At 44.7% G+C, this 12,358-nt stretch overlaps 1 pseudogene across 1 annotated transcript in view; it reads left to right on the top strand.

The window, feature by feature from the left end:
* Positions 1–12,358, top strand: part of LOC311149892 (plexin-A1-like) — a 197,961-nt pseudogene that overhangs the window by 103,983 nt on the left and 81,620 nt on the right. Inside the window, exon 3 of the transcript in view lies at positions 1–97. This exon is cut by the window's left edge and continues 34 nt beyond it. The product of the transcript in view is annotated as a plexin-A1-like (transcript). The remainder of the gene's footprint in view (positions 98–12,358) is intronic.

Here is a 12,358-nt window from a genome sequence, read left to right as displayed (position 1 = left end):
TGTATGAGATGTGGTGGTGAGCGAGGGGAGTCCCATCCACAGAGACCTGCTCTTCAGCCCAGACTACCAGCACATCTATGCCCTCACAGACAAACAGGTACAAGCTTAACACACACTATAATATAAATAAAAAATATTTTTTTAACAATCATACCTCTCACGGACCCGAACTGTCATATTTATACAGTACCCAAACAAATTGTTGTGTGTGTGTTCCTCTGTGTTTTTCTGCCATTCCAGCACTCTATGTGATTACTCATGTTTGATTTCCAGTACTGAGCCACCCCCCCTGCCAAGCACCTCTCCCTCACACATGTTCCTCCCCCAGTCAGCACCCTCATCACAGGCAACAGAAGAGGAGAGGGGGTCTCTCTGTGATCTCCTTTGATGGAATAAGTTTCCAAATTCCCTTCTTTAGCCCCACCAAAGCACCAGTGGAAAGGAATTCTCCCCTCTTTACTCTCCTCCTCTCCCCTCTGCTCTGTCCTCTCCTCCTCTCTCTCTCTCTCCCCCTCTCCTACAGTTATTTGTACCCTTCTCCTTTCTCTCCCTGATCTCTCTGTTCTTTCATGTGGTTTCTCCCCCTAAGCTCTAATTGGATGTCTTCCTCTCACTCATTAAAGACGTTTCCACCACATATTCTGAAGACAACCCCCCACCACCCCTCTATCCCTCTCTCCCTCCCAGCCTCTCTCTCTGTATCAGAATGGAAAAGATGGAATTGGTTAGCAGGGTGATGAGAGATGGGAAGGCCACCAGGCTTACTGCTAAGGATTCATCTCGGAGGTTTAAATTGAAACGGCTTCTTCAAAATGCCCTCTCTCTCTCTCTCTGGATTGCTATTTAACACCACCCCCCCCCCCCCCCCCCCCCCTCCCTTCAGCCCCAACCCCCCTCTTAGCCTGCTCTGTCCTCCCACTCAGACACCTGTACAGTTAAGTTAAAGTGATAGATGTCTATATCTACCATGCAGTATTACATAGTTACATGTCAGAGCAGACATGTAGGTGTGTGTGTGAGGTCTCCTGACTGCTCTGAGGCATAGTAACATGAGGTAACAGGGGTAAGGACTGTCAAGCTCTTTGACACTGCCTGGCTCTGTGACACTCTCTATTCCTGATAATGCCTTAGTTATGGGACAGGGCAGACTGATAGACGGCTTACAATGCACACCATTGTAACGCCGCCTGCCTGCAGCCCTCTCGGCTGTATCCCCTCCTGACAACCCCAGAAAGTTTGACTGAATATCAATGCCATTTTCCATCAAATGATTTGGGAGGCGGGCTCCATCCAGGCGGGACGATCTCTGCCACAAACACGGCGCCCGTCCTCTGAGGAAAATCACCCAGTGCCGTTTAAAATCAAATCAAATGTATTTATTTATAAAGCCCTTTATACATCAGCAGATGTCACAAAGTGCTATATACAGAAACCCCTGCCTAAAACCCCAGAGAGCAAGCAATGCAGATGTAGAAGCACGGTGGCTAGGAAAACTCAGTAGAAAGGCAGGGAACCTAGGAAGAAACCAAGAGCGGAACCAGGCTCTGAGGGGTGGCCAGTCCTCTTCTGGCTGTGCCAGGTGGAGATTATAAGAGTACATGGCCATTAAGGCCAGATCGTTCTCCAAGATGTTCAAACGTTCTAGATGACCAGCAGGGTCAAATAATAATCACAGTGGTTGTAGAGGTGCATCAGGTCAGCACCTCAGGGTAAATGTCAGTTGGCTTTTCATAGCCGAGCATTCAGAGGATGAGACAGCAGGTGCGGTAGAGAGAGAGAGAGAGAGGAGGAGGGAGGGAGGGAAAGGAGAGAGGGTCGAAAACAGCAGGTCCGGGACAAGGTAGCACATCCTGTGAACAGGTCAGGGTTCCATAGCCACAGGCTAAACAGCAGAACTGGATCAGCAGCATGACCAGGTGAACAGGAGTCATCAGGCCAGGTAGTCCTGAGGCATGCTCCTGAGCCTCAGGACTACCTGGCCTAGATGACTCCCTGTTTCCTGGTCATGCTGCTGAGAGAGAGAGAGAGAGAGAGAGAGAGAGAGAGAGAGATAGAGAGAGAGAGAGAGAGAGAGAGAGAGAGAGAGAGAGGAGAGAGAGAGAGAGAGAGAGAGAGAGAGAGAGAGAGAGAGAGAGAGAGAGAGAGAGAGAGAATTAGAAGGAGTTCACACAGGACACTAGATAAGGCAGGATAATTTCAACAGATAGGACATACCAACCCTAGCCCCCCAACACATACACTATTGCAGCATAGATACTGGAGGCTGAGACAGGGGAGGTCGGGGGACACTGTGGCCCCGTCCGACGATACCCCGGACAGGGCCAACCAGGCAGGATATAACCACCCACTTTGCCCCCACACCACTAGAGGGATATCAACAGACCACCAATTTAGTACCCTGAGATCTCCTTCACCGCATGAGCCCGAGGGGGTGCAAAACCGGACAGAGAGGGGAGCCGACCAGGCAGAGACAGCAAGGGCGTCACACCAGTGCCTTGCCGTTCACCTTCGCACCCCTGGGCCAGACTACATTCAATCATAGGAACTTCTGAAGAGATGAGTCTTCAGGAAAGTCTTCAGGAAAGACTTAAAGGTTGAGACCGAGTCTGCGTCTCTCACATGGATAGGCAGACCATTCCATACAAATGTAGCTCTATAGGAGAAAGCCCTGCCTCCAGCTGTTTGCTTAGAAATCCTAGGAACAATAAGGAGGCCTGCGTCTTGTGACCGTAGCGTACGTGACAAAAGCATGGATTCGCTTTTATGCATCATTTTTGGACAAAATGTTTCTGATTTCTGCAATGTTACTAAGATGGAAAAAAGCTGCCGTTGAAATATTCTTGATATGTTCGTCAAAAGAGAGATCAGGGTCCAGAGTAATGCCGAGGTCCTTCACAGTTTTATTTGAGACGACTGTACAAGCAACTTCCACATCTGACGGGTAGAGGAAGAGAAAAATGGAAACTAGATGAAAAAAGGAGAGGTAGAAAAAGGACAAACGTATACAATGTGAACGTGTGGTGGAACAAGGCCTTTCCTCAGAACGTGTGGTGGAACAAGGCCTTTCCTCAGAACGTGTGGTGGAACAAGGCCTTTCCTCAGAACGTGTGGTGGAACAAGGCCTTTCCTCAGAACGTGTGGTGGAACAAGGCCTTTCCTCAGAACGTGTGGTGGAACAAGGCCTTTCCTCAGAACGTGTGGTGGAACAAGGCCTTTCCTCAGAACGTGTGGTGGAACAAGGCCTTTCCTCAGAACGTGTGGTGGAACAAGGCCTTTCCTCAGAACGTGTGGTGGAACAAGGCCTTTCCTCAGAACGTGTGGTGGAATTATCTGCTTTTCGTCACTCTCTCTACTGTACTGTACTTTACATAGTCTCTGTCTCTCTACTGTACTGTACTTTACATAGTCTCTGTCTCTGTACGGTACTGTACTTTACATAGCCTCTGTCTCTCTACTGTACTGTACTTTACATAGTCTCTGTACTGTACTGTACTTTACATAGTCTCTGTCTCTCTAATGTACTGTACTTTACATAGTCTCTGTCTCTGTACTGTACTGTACTTTACATAGCCTCTGTCTCTCTACTGTACTGTACTTTACATAGTCTCTGTCTCTCTACTGTACTGTACTTTACATAGTCTCTGTCTCTGTACTGTACTGTACTTTACATAGTCTCTGTCTCTGTACGGTACTGTACTTTACTTAGCCTCTGTCTCTCTACTGTACTGTACTTTACATAGTCTCTGTCTCTGTACTGTACTGTACTGTACTTTACATAGTCTCTGTCTCTGTACGGTACTGTACTTTACATAGTCTCTGTCTCTCTACTGTACTGTACTTTACATAGTCTATGTCTCTCTACTGTACTGTACTTTACATAGCCTCTGTCTCTCTACTGTACTGTACTTTACATAGTCTCTGTCTCTCTACTGTACTGTACTTGACATAGTCTCTGTCTCTCTACTGTACTGTACTTTACATAGTCTCTGTCTCTGTACTGTACTTTACATAGTCTCTGTCTCTGTACGGTACTGTACTTTACTTAGCCTCTGTCTCTCTACTGTACTGTACTTTACATAGTCTCTGTCTCTGTACTGTACTGTACTGTACTGTACTTTACATAGTATCTGTCTCTGTACGGTACTGTACTTTACATAGTCTCTGTCTCTCTACTGTACTGTACTTTACATAGTATCTGTCTCTCTACTGTACTGTACTTTACATAGTCTCTGTCTCTGTGCTGTACTGTACTTTACATAGTCTCTGTCTCTGTACGGTACTGTACTTTACATAGCCTCTGTCTCTCTGCTGTACTGTACTTTACATAGTCTCTGTCTCTGTACTGTACTGTACTGTACTTTACATAGTCTCTGTCTCTGTACGGTACTGTACTTTACATAGTCTCTGTCTCTCTACTGTACTGTACTTTACATAGTCTCTGTCTCTGTACTGTACTGTACTTTACATCGTCTCTGTCTCTCTACTGTACTGTACTTTACATAGTCTCTGTCTCTGTACTGTACTGTACTTTACATAGTCTCTGTCTCTGTACGGTACTGTACTTTACATAGTCTCTGTCTCTCTACTGTACTGTACTTTACATAGTCTCTGTCTCTGTACTGTACTGTACTTTACATAGTCTCTGTCTCTGTACTGTACTGTACTGTACTTTACATAGTCTCTGTCTCTGTACGGTACTGTACTTTACATAGTCTCTGTCTCTCTACTGTACTGTACTTTACATAGTCTCTGTCTCTGTACTGTACTGTACTTTACATCGTCTCTGTCTCTCTACTGTACTGTACTTTACATAGTCTCTGTCTCTGTACTGTACTGTACTTTACATAGTCTCTGTCTCTGTACGGTACTGTACTTTACATAGTCTCTGTCTCTCTACTGTACTGTACTTTACATAGTCTCTGTCTCTGTACTGTACTGTACTTTACATAGTCTCTGTCTCTGTACGGTACTGCACTTTACATTGTCTCTGTCTGTCTCTGTACGGGACAAGGTAATACTGTACTTTACATATACTCTCTGTACTGTACTGTACTGTACTGTACTTTACATAGTCCCTGTCTCTGTACTGTACTGTACTGTACTTTACATATTCTCTCTGTACTGTACTGTACTGTACTTTACATAGTCTCTGTCTCTGTACTGTACTGTACTGTACTTTACATAGTCTCTCTCTGTACTGTACTGTACTTTACATAGTCTCTCTCTGTACTGTGCTTTACATAGTCTCTCTCTGTACTGTACTGTACTGTACTGTACTGTACTTTACATAGTCTCTCACTGTACTGTACTGTACTTTACATAGTCTGGCCTTATGTTTGAATGGAGAAGAAACAGGACCCTGCCTTATCAGTTTGTAGGCTATGTTAAGTCCCCTCAGACCAGCCATAGCCTTATCTGCCCCACTGACCAGCCTCTATCGGTAGCACTTCAACCTTTACAGTAACCTTACTCCAGATAGAGCTTGAAAAGTCATCCAGTGGAAATGCATTGTTAGATCATGTCTCTGTCCCATCTTCTCTCAGCCACCTTAACGACCACTATGGTGTGATGGCTCTAGTACAGACACCAGGCACATAAATACCTCACACACGCTATAGTTTGACTCGCTGCAATTTACCAGCGATTAGAGATAATCGACATCCTTGTGTCTAAATCTTTAAAGTAAAGATGGGCTGTAATTGATACAAATGGATTTCATATGAGTGGCCCTGACATAGGAAATGGCTGAGTTCAATCATTACACGGCCAAGTCCAAGCAGAGACCTCTCTCTTGTCTCCACTCTCTACCACAACCAGGGCTGTAGCCAGCGCTCAACCTCGACACACCCAATACATGGGATAGCTCTTTTACCGCCTCCTTAACAGTATCCAACATTCAACACTCTGGAATGAGATTGCTTTTGCTCAACCTATATACATAGAGGTAACTGCCAAAATAAAGGAAACGAGTAAATGAGGGATACAAAGTATATTGAAAGTAGGTGCTTCCACACAGGTGTGGTTCCTGAATAATTAAGCAGTTAACATCCCATCATGCTTAGGGTCATGTATAAAAATGCCCAGTTGCCTATTATTTTGGCTACCATGGCTAGAAGAAGAGATCTCAGTGACTTTGAAAGAAGGGTCTCAAAGGAGCATAGGGGGTTTAAAGGGTGTGTGTGTGTGTGTGTGTGTGTGTGTGTGTGTGTGTGTGTGTGTGTGTGTGTGTCAGTCACCAGATCTCAACCCAATTGAACACTTATGGGAGACATCATTTTCCACCACCATCAACAAAACACCAAATGATGGAACTTCTCGTGGAATGGATGGTGTCGCATCCCTCCAATAGAGGCTTGTGGTGGCCCAACGCCCTTAAAGGTCCAATGCAGCCATTTTTAATTCAATATCAAATAATTTCTGGGTAACAATTGAGCACCTTACTGTGATTGTTTTCAATTAAAATGGTCAAAAATAAACAAGAATAGCTTTTTAGCAAAGGGCAATTTCTCAAGCAAGAATTTTGATAGGATTGTCTGGGAGTGGTCAGACTGGGGTGGTGAAAACTGAACATTAGCAGAGAGGTTTGGAACTCTCTTTCTTATTGGTCTAGAACAGGGCTCTCAAACCATGTTCCTGGAGAGCTACCGTCCTGCAGGTTTTCGATCCAACCCCAGTTGTAACTAACCTGGCTCTAATTATTAGAATCAGCTCCTTTAGATTAGGGTTGGAGTGAAAACCTACAGGACGGTAGCTCTCCAGGAACAGGGTGGGAGAGTCCTGGTCTAGACATTAATTTACCGCATGGTGATGTCACTGCACTTGCATTGCATTGAGCTCTGCTGTGAGGGTTAGGTAGTGTGTGAATCAAGGTCTTTCCCTGGGTAGCTGCAGTAGTTATGCCCAGTGTGGTTTAGTGGGAGCCTGGGAGAGGGTGGGGACCTCTGAGGCTAGTAGCTCTACAGCTCCATGCCTCATGCTCTGCTGGAGCAGAGGACCATTAGCACACTGACTCCACTAAGTTACTTTTCTCCCCTCTCCCTTCTCTTAGTACTGCAGCTATCTCCTTCCCCATGAGGACCTGACCTTGTACCCTATACCTCTCCCCAACCCCCAACAGTGTACATACTGTACACTCACACATTCCCTCACTACATCTGCTACAGTGCTGCTAGAATAAATCTCATTGGTCGCATGGATATTGTTTTAGTCATATGAATATGATTACCATTATGGGTGACTTCCATTGCAGCTGTTCCTATGATTTATTAACGCAAGGCTGTGTAATATAGATGAGCATGGATGGCCCACTGGTACGTCACCTATGTCATCTAGATGTCCATGCATGTTAGGGTGATATATGGAAGTTTCATGTAGGGATCTCCATGGCCTACTCTCCTCACAATGAGGCTATTCCCTGGCCATGGCCTCGTTCCTGGGATGAGTCAGATGAGATCTCACCCCAAAGGGCCTAGTTCAACCACCTTATTCTGGCTCAGCCTTTACAGTGGCACAAATAAACACCAAAATGCACTCTCACTGTCACCAGAGACAGCCTGGTGTGTGTGTTGTCCTGTCTCAGCTGTATATATTGACGAAGCAGATCACATTTGACTGGTTTTAGCATCTCAACAGGCAGCAGTGACAGACAGATAAGGTTCTGAATGAGTCTGGGATTCAGAGCCAGCTCCAAACAGCTTTGCACACAGCTCCCTCTCACCCGCACACACACACACACACACATAGGGAAAGAGTGATGAGGAGAGGTGGGGAAATTAATTGGTTTGAAGAGATTTCTCTCTTTCTCCCACTCTCTCTATCTCCTCTTTTAGAGCCTCCGCCTCCTCCTGCTGAACGAGTCAATGGGCCCCATGCCCCTGGGGAGCTTCTCTCTTTTCTCTACTCACTCCCTCCCCCTTCCCTTCTCCCTCTCGCTCCCTCTCTCACCCTCTCCCCCACCATCTCTCCTTCTTCCCGTGGCCCATTCTGAGAGGAGAGTAGGAGGAGAGCTGAGTGATGGCTATTCTCTCAGAAACAGCCTCCAGCTAAAGAGATGGATAGAATCTTACCTCAGCTGTGGAATGGAGTTTTACACTTAAGCTGTGTTCGAATACTTATACTAGCCGCACTAATCGTACTATTTGTGACATAAATTGAGTATGTAGTATGCTTATTGGTCATAGTATGGATGTAGTAAGTATGTTAAAAGTTCCCAGATGTTGTACTACGTTTGCCAAAATTGAAAGTATAGAAGCAGTGGACACTATTTCCGTGCTTTTAGGGCCCATAATGCAATTCTTCAGAAAATGGGCGTGGCTTCACATAATTTCAAGTTCAAGTTTTATTAGTCGTATGTACAGGATACACATGGCATAAACGGTCCAACAAAATGCTTACTTGCAGGTTCCTTCTCGACAATGCAACAACAATAAGAAATAATAAAAGATACGAATACGAACATAAAGTAAATGGCTCAGTAGAATAGATTAAACATATTAGCTTAATTATAATACAGGAAGGCACAATTTATAGTACATTATTTACACTTGTTATGGGGAAGGGTTTAATGGGGGGCAAGTGTTTAAATTGTGCAGTATCTAGCAATCATAACAAGAGTCTCGTAGCAGAAGTTGTGATGTGTGTGTGTAGCGTGACTGTGTGTGTGTGTGTGTGTGTGTGTGTGTGTGTGGATGAGTATATATCTGTGTGGGTTTTAAGACAACAATCACCAGGATCTTTGTATAGTGCCTCACTAAGCTACAAAGCAATGTTTTAAGACGTGAGCTTTGTTGACGGTATCAAACGCCTGAGAAAGTGTTTGGCTGTCACTAGACACGAATGGACAATATCTCTTTCTGTTGTTCTCTTTCACAGAGATATTTACATTGTAAATGTAGCCTTCTTCACCATATCAGATTCACTTAGCTACTGCTGTTACTGAAGACGCAGCATGATACATAACAGTATTAACCACTCCACAAATTTCTTGTTAACAAACTATAGTTTTGGCAAGTCGGTTAGGACATCTACTTTGTGCATGACACAAGTAATTTTTCCAACAATTGTTTACAGACAGATTATTTCAATTATAATTCACTGTATCACAATTCCAGTGGGTCAGACGTTTACATACACTAAGTTGACTGTGCCTTTAAACAGCTTGGAAAATTCCAGAAAATAATGTCATGGCTTTAGAAGCTTCTGATAGGCTAATTGACATCATTTGAGTCAATTGGAGGTGTACCTGTGGATGTATTTCAGGGCCTACCTTCAAACTCAGTGCCTCTTTGCTTGACATCATGGGAAAATCAAAAGAAATCTGCCAAGACCTTTTTTTGGCTGATTTCTTTTGATTTTCCCATGATGTCAAGCAAAGAGGCACTTAGTTTGAAGGTAGGCCTTGAAATAAAAAAACTAGTCCTATATCGACATAACCTGAAAGGCCGAAGCCACTGCTCCAAAACCGCCATAAAAAAGCAAGACTACAGTTTGCAACTGCACATGGGGACAAAGATCGTACTTTTTGGAGAAATGTCCTCTGGTCTGTTGAAACAAACATAGAACTGTTTGGCCATAATGACCATAGTTACAGTGAGGGAAAAAAGTATTTGATCCCCTGCTGATTTTGTACGTTTGCCCACTGACAAAGAAATGATCAGTCTATAATTTTAATGGTAGGTTTATTTGAACAGTGAGAGACAGAATAACAACAACAAGAAATCCAGAAAAACGCATGTCAAAAATGTTATAAATTGATTTGCATTTCAATGAGGGAAATAAGTATTTGACCCCCTCTCAATCAGAAAGATTTCTGGCTCCCAGGTGTCTTTTATACAGGTAACGAGCTGAGATTAGGAGCACACTCTTAAAAGGAGTGCTCCTAATCTCAGCTTGTTACCTGTATAAAAGACACCTGGGAGCCAGAAGCAATCAATCAATCAGATTCCAAACTCTCCATCATGGCCAAGACCAAAGAGCTCTCCAAGGATGTCAGGGACAAGATTGTAGACCTACACAAGGCTAGAATGGGCTACAAGACCACCGCCAAGCAGCTTGGTGAGTTGACAACAGTTGGTGCGATTTTTCGCAAATGGAAGAAACACAAAATAACTGTCAATCTCCCTCGGCCTGGGGCTCAATGCAAGATCCCACCTCGTGGAGTTGCAATGATCATGAGAATGGTGAGGAATCAGCCCAGAACTACACGGGATGATCTTGTCAATGATCTCAAGGCAGCTGGGACCATAGTCACCAAGAAAACAATTGGTAACACACTACGCCGTGAAGGACTGAAATCCTGCAGCGCCCGCAAGGTCCCCCTGCTCAAGAAAGCACATATACAGGCCTGTCTGAAGTTTGCCAATTAACATCTGAATGATTCAGAGGAGAACTGGGTGAAAGTGTTGTGGTCAGATGAGACCAAAATCGAGCTCTTTGGCATCAACTCAACTCGCCGTGTTTGGAGGAGGAGGAATGCTGCCTATGACCCCAAGAACACCATCCCCACTGTCAAACATGGAGGTGGAAACATTATGCTTTGGGGGTGTTTTTCTGCTAAGGGGACAGGACAACTTCACCGCATCAAAGGGACGATGGACGGGGCCATGTACCGTCAAATTTTGGGGAGAACCTCCTTCCCTCAGCCAGGGCATTGAAAATGGGTTGTGAATGGGTATTCCAGCATGGCAATGACCCAAAACACACGGCCAAGGCAACAAAGGAGTGGCTCAGGAAGAAGCACATTAAGGTCCTGGAGTGGCCTAGCCAGTCTCCAGACCTTAATCCCATAGAAAATCTGTGGAGGGAGCTGAAGGTTCGAGTTGCCAAACGTCAGCCTCGAAACCTTAATGACTTGGAGAAGATCTGCAAAGAGGAGTGAGACAAAATCCCTCCTGAGATGTGTGCAAACCTGGTGGCCAACTACAAGAAACGTCTGACCTCTGTGATTGCCAACAAGGGTTTTTCCACCAAGTACTATGTCATGTTTTGCAGAGGGGTCAAATACTTATTTCCCTCATTGAAATGCAAATCAATTTATAACATTTTTGTTGTTGTTATTCTGTCTCTCACTGTTCAAATAAACCTACCATTAAAATTATAGACTGATCATGTCTTTGTCAGTGGGCAAATGTACAAAATCAGCACGGGATCAAATACTTTTTTCCCTCACTTTATGTTTGGAGGAAAAAGGGGGGAGATTGCAAGCTGAGGAACACCATCCCAACCGTGAAGCACGGGGGTGGCAACATCATGCTGTGGGTGTGCTTTTCTGCAGGAGGGACTGGTGCACTTCACTAAATAGATGGCATCACGAGGAAGGACAATTATGTGTATGTATTGAAGCGACATCAGTCAGGAAGTTAAAGCTTGGTCGCAAATGGGTCTTCCAAATAGACAATGACCCCAAGCATACTTCCAAAGTTGTGGCAAAATGGCTTAAGGACAACAAAGTCAAGGTATTGGAGTGGCCATCACAAAGCCCTGACCTCAATCCTATAGAAAATGTGTGGGCAGAACTGAAAAAAACGTGTGCGAGCAAGGAGGCCTACACACCTGACTCAGTTACACCACAGAGGGAACACTTATACACAGACTAATTAGGGGATGAGCACCAGGTGTGTGTGATTGACAAGACAAGACAAGTGGAGTGATGAGAATGGGAGCAGCAGTAGCTAGTAAGCGGGTGACTTGAACGCCGAAACATGCCCGAACAAAGGAGGGGAGGCAGCCTCGGCGGAAGTCGTGACAACCTGTGTGCAATCTAAGTGTCACATGATCTGTCACATGATCTCAGTATATATACACCTGTTCTGAAAGGCTCCAGAGTCTGCAACACCACTAAGCAAGGGGCACCACCAAACAAAGTTGTGGAGAAGTACAGATCAGGGTTGGGTTATAAAAACATACCCTAAACTTTGATCATCCCATGGAGCACCATTAAATCCATTATTAAAAAATGTAAAGAATATAGCACCACAACAAACCTGCCAATAGAGGGCCGCAAGGAGGGCATTAATCAGAGAGGCAACAAAGAGATCAAAGATAACCCTGAAGGAGCTGCAAAGCTCCACAGCGGATTGGAGTATCTGTCCATAGTACCACTTTAAGCCGTACACTCCACAGAGCTGGGCTTTACAGAAGAGTGGCTAGAAAAAAAGCCATTGCTTAAAGACAAAAATAAGCAAACACGTTTGGTGTTCGCCAAAAGGCATGTGGGAGACTCCCCAAACATATGGAAGAAGGTACTCTGGTCAGATGAGACTAAAATTTAGATTTTTGGCCATCAAGGAAAATGCTATGTCTGGTGCAAACCCAACACCTCTCATCATCCCGAGAACACCATCCCCACAGTGAAGCATGG

Source organism: Coregonus lavaretus (assembly GCF_964263955.1).
Source record: "Coregonus lavaretus genome assembly, chromosome: 22".
In the NCBI taxonomy this organism is placed as follows: Eukaryota; Metazoa; Chordata; class Actinopteri; order Salmoniformes; family Salmonidae; genus Coregonus; species Coregonus lavaretus.
Note: the sequence above shows the minus strand (reverse complement) of the source record. Positions and strands in the feature narration are given on the sequence as shown.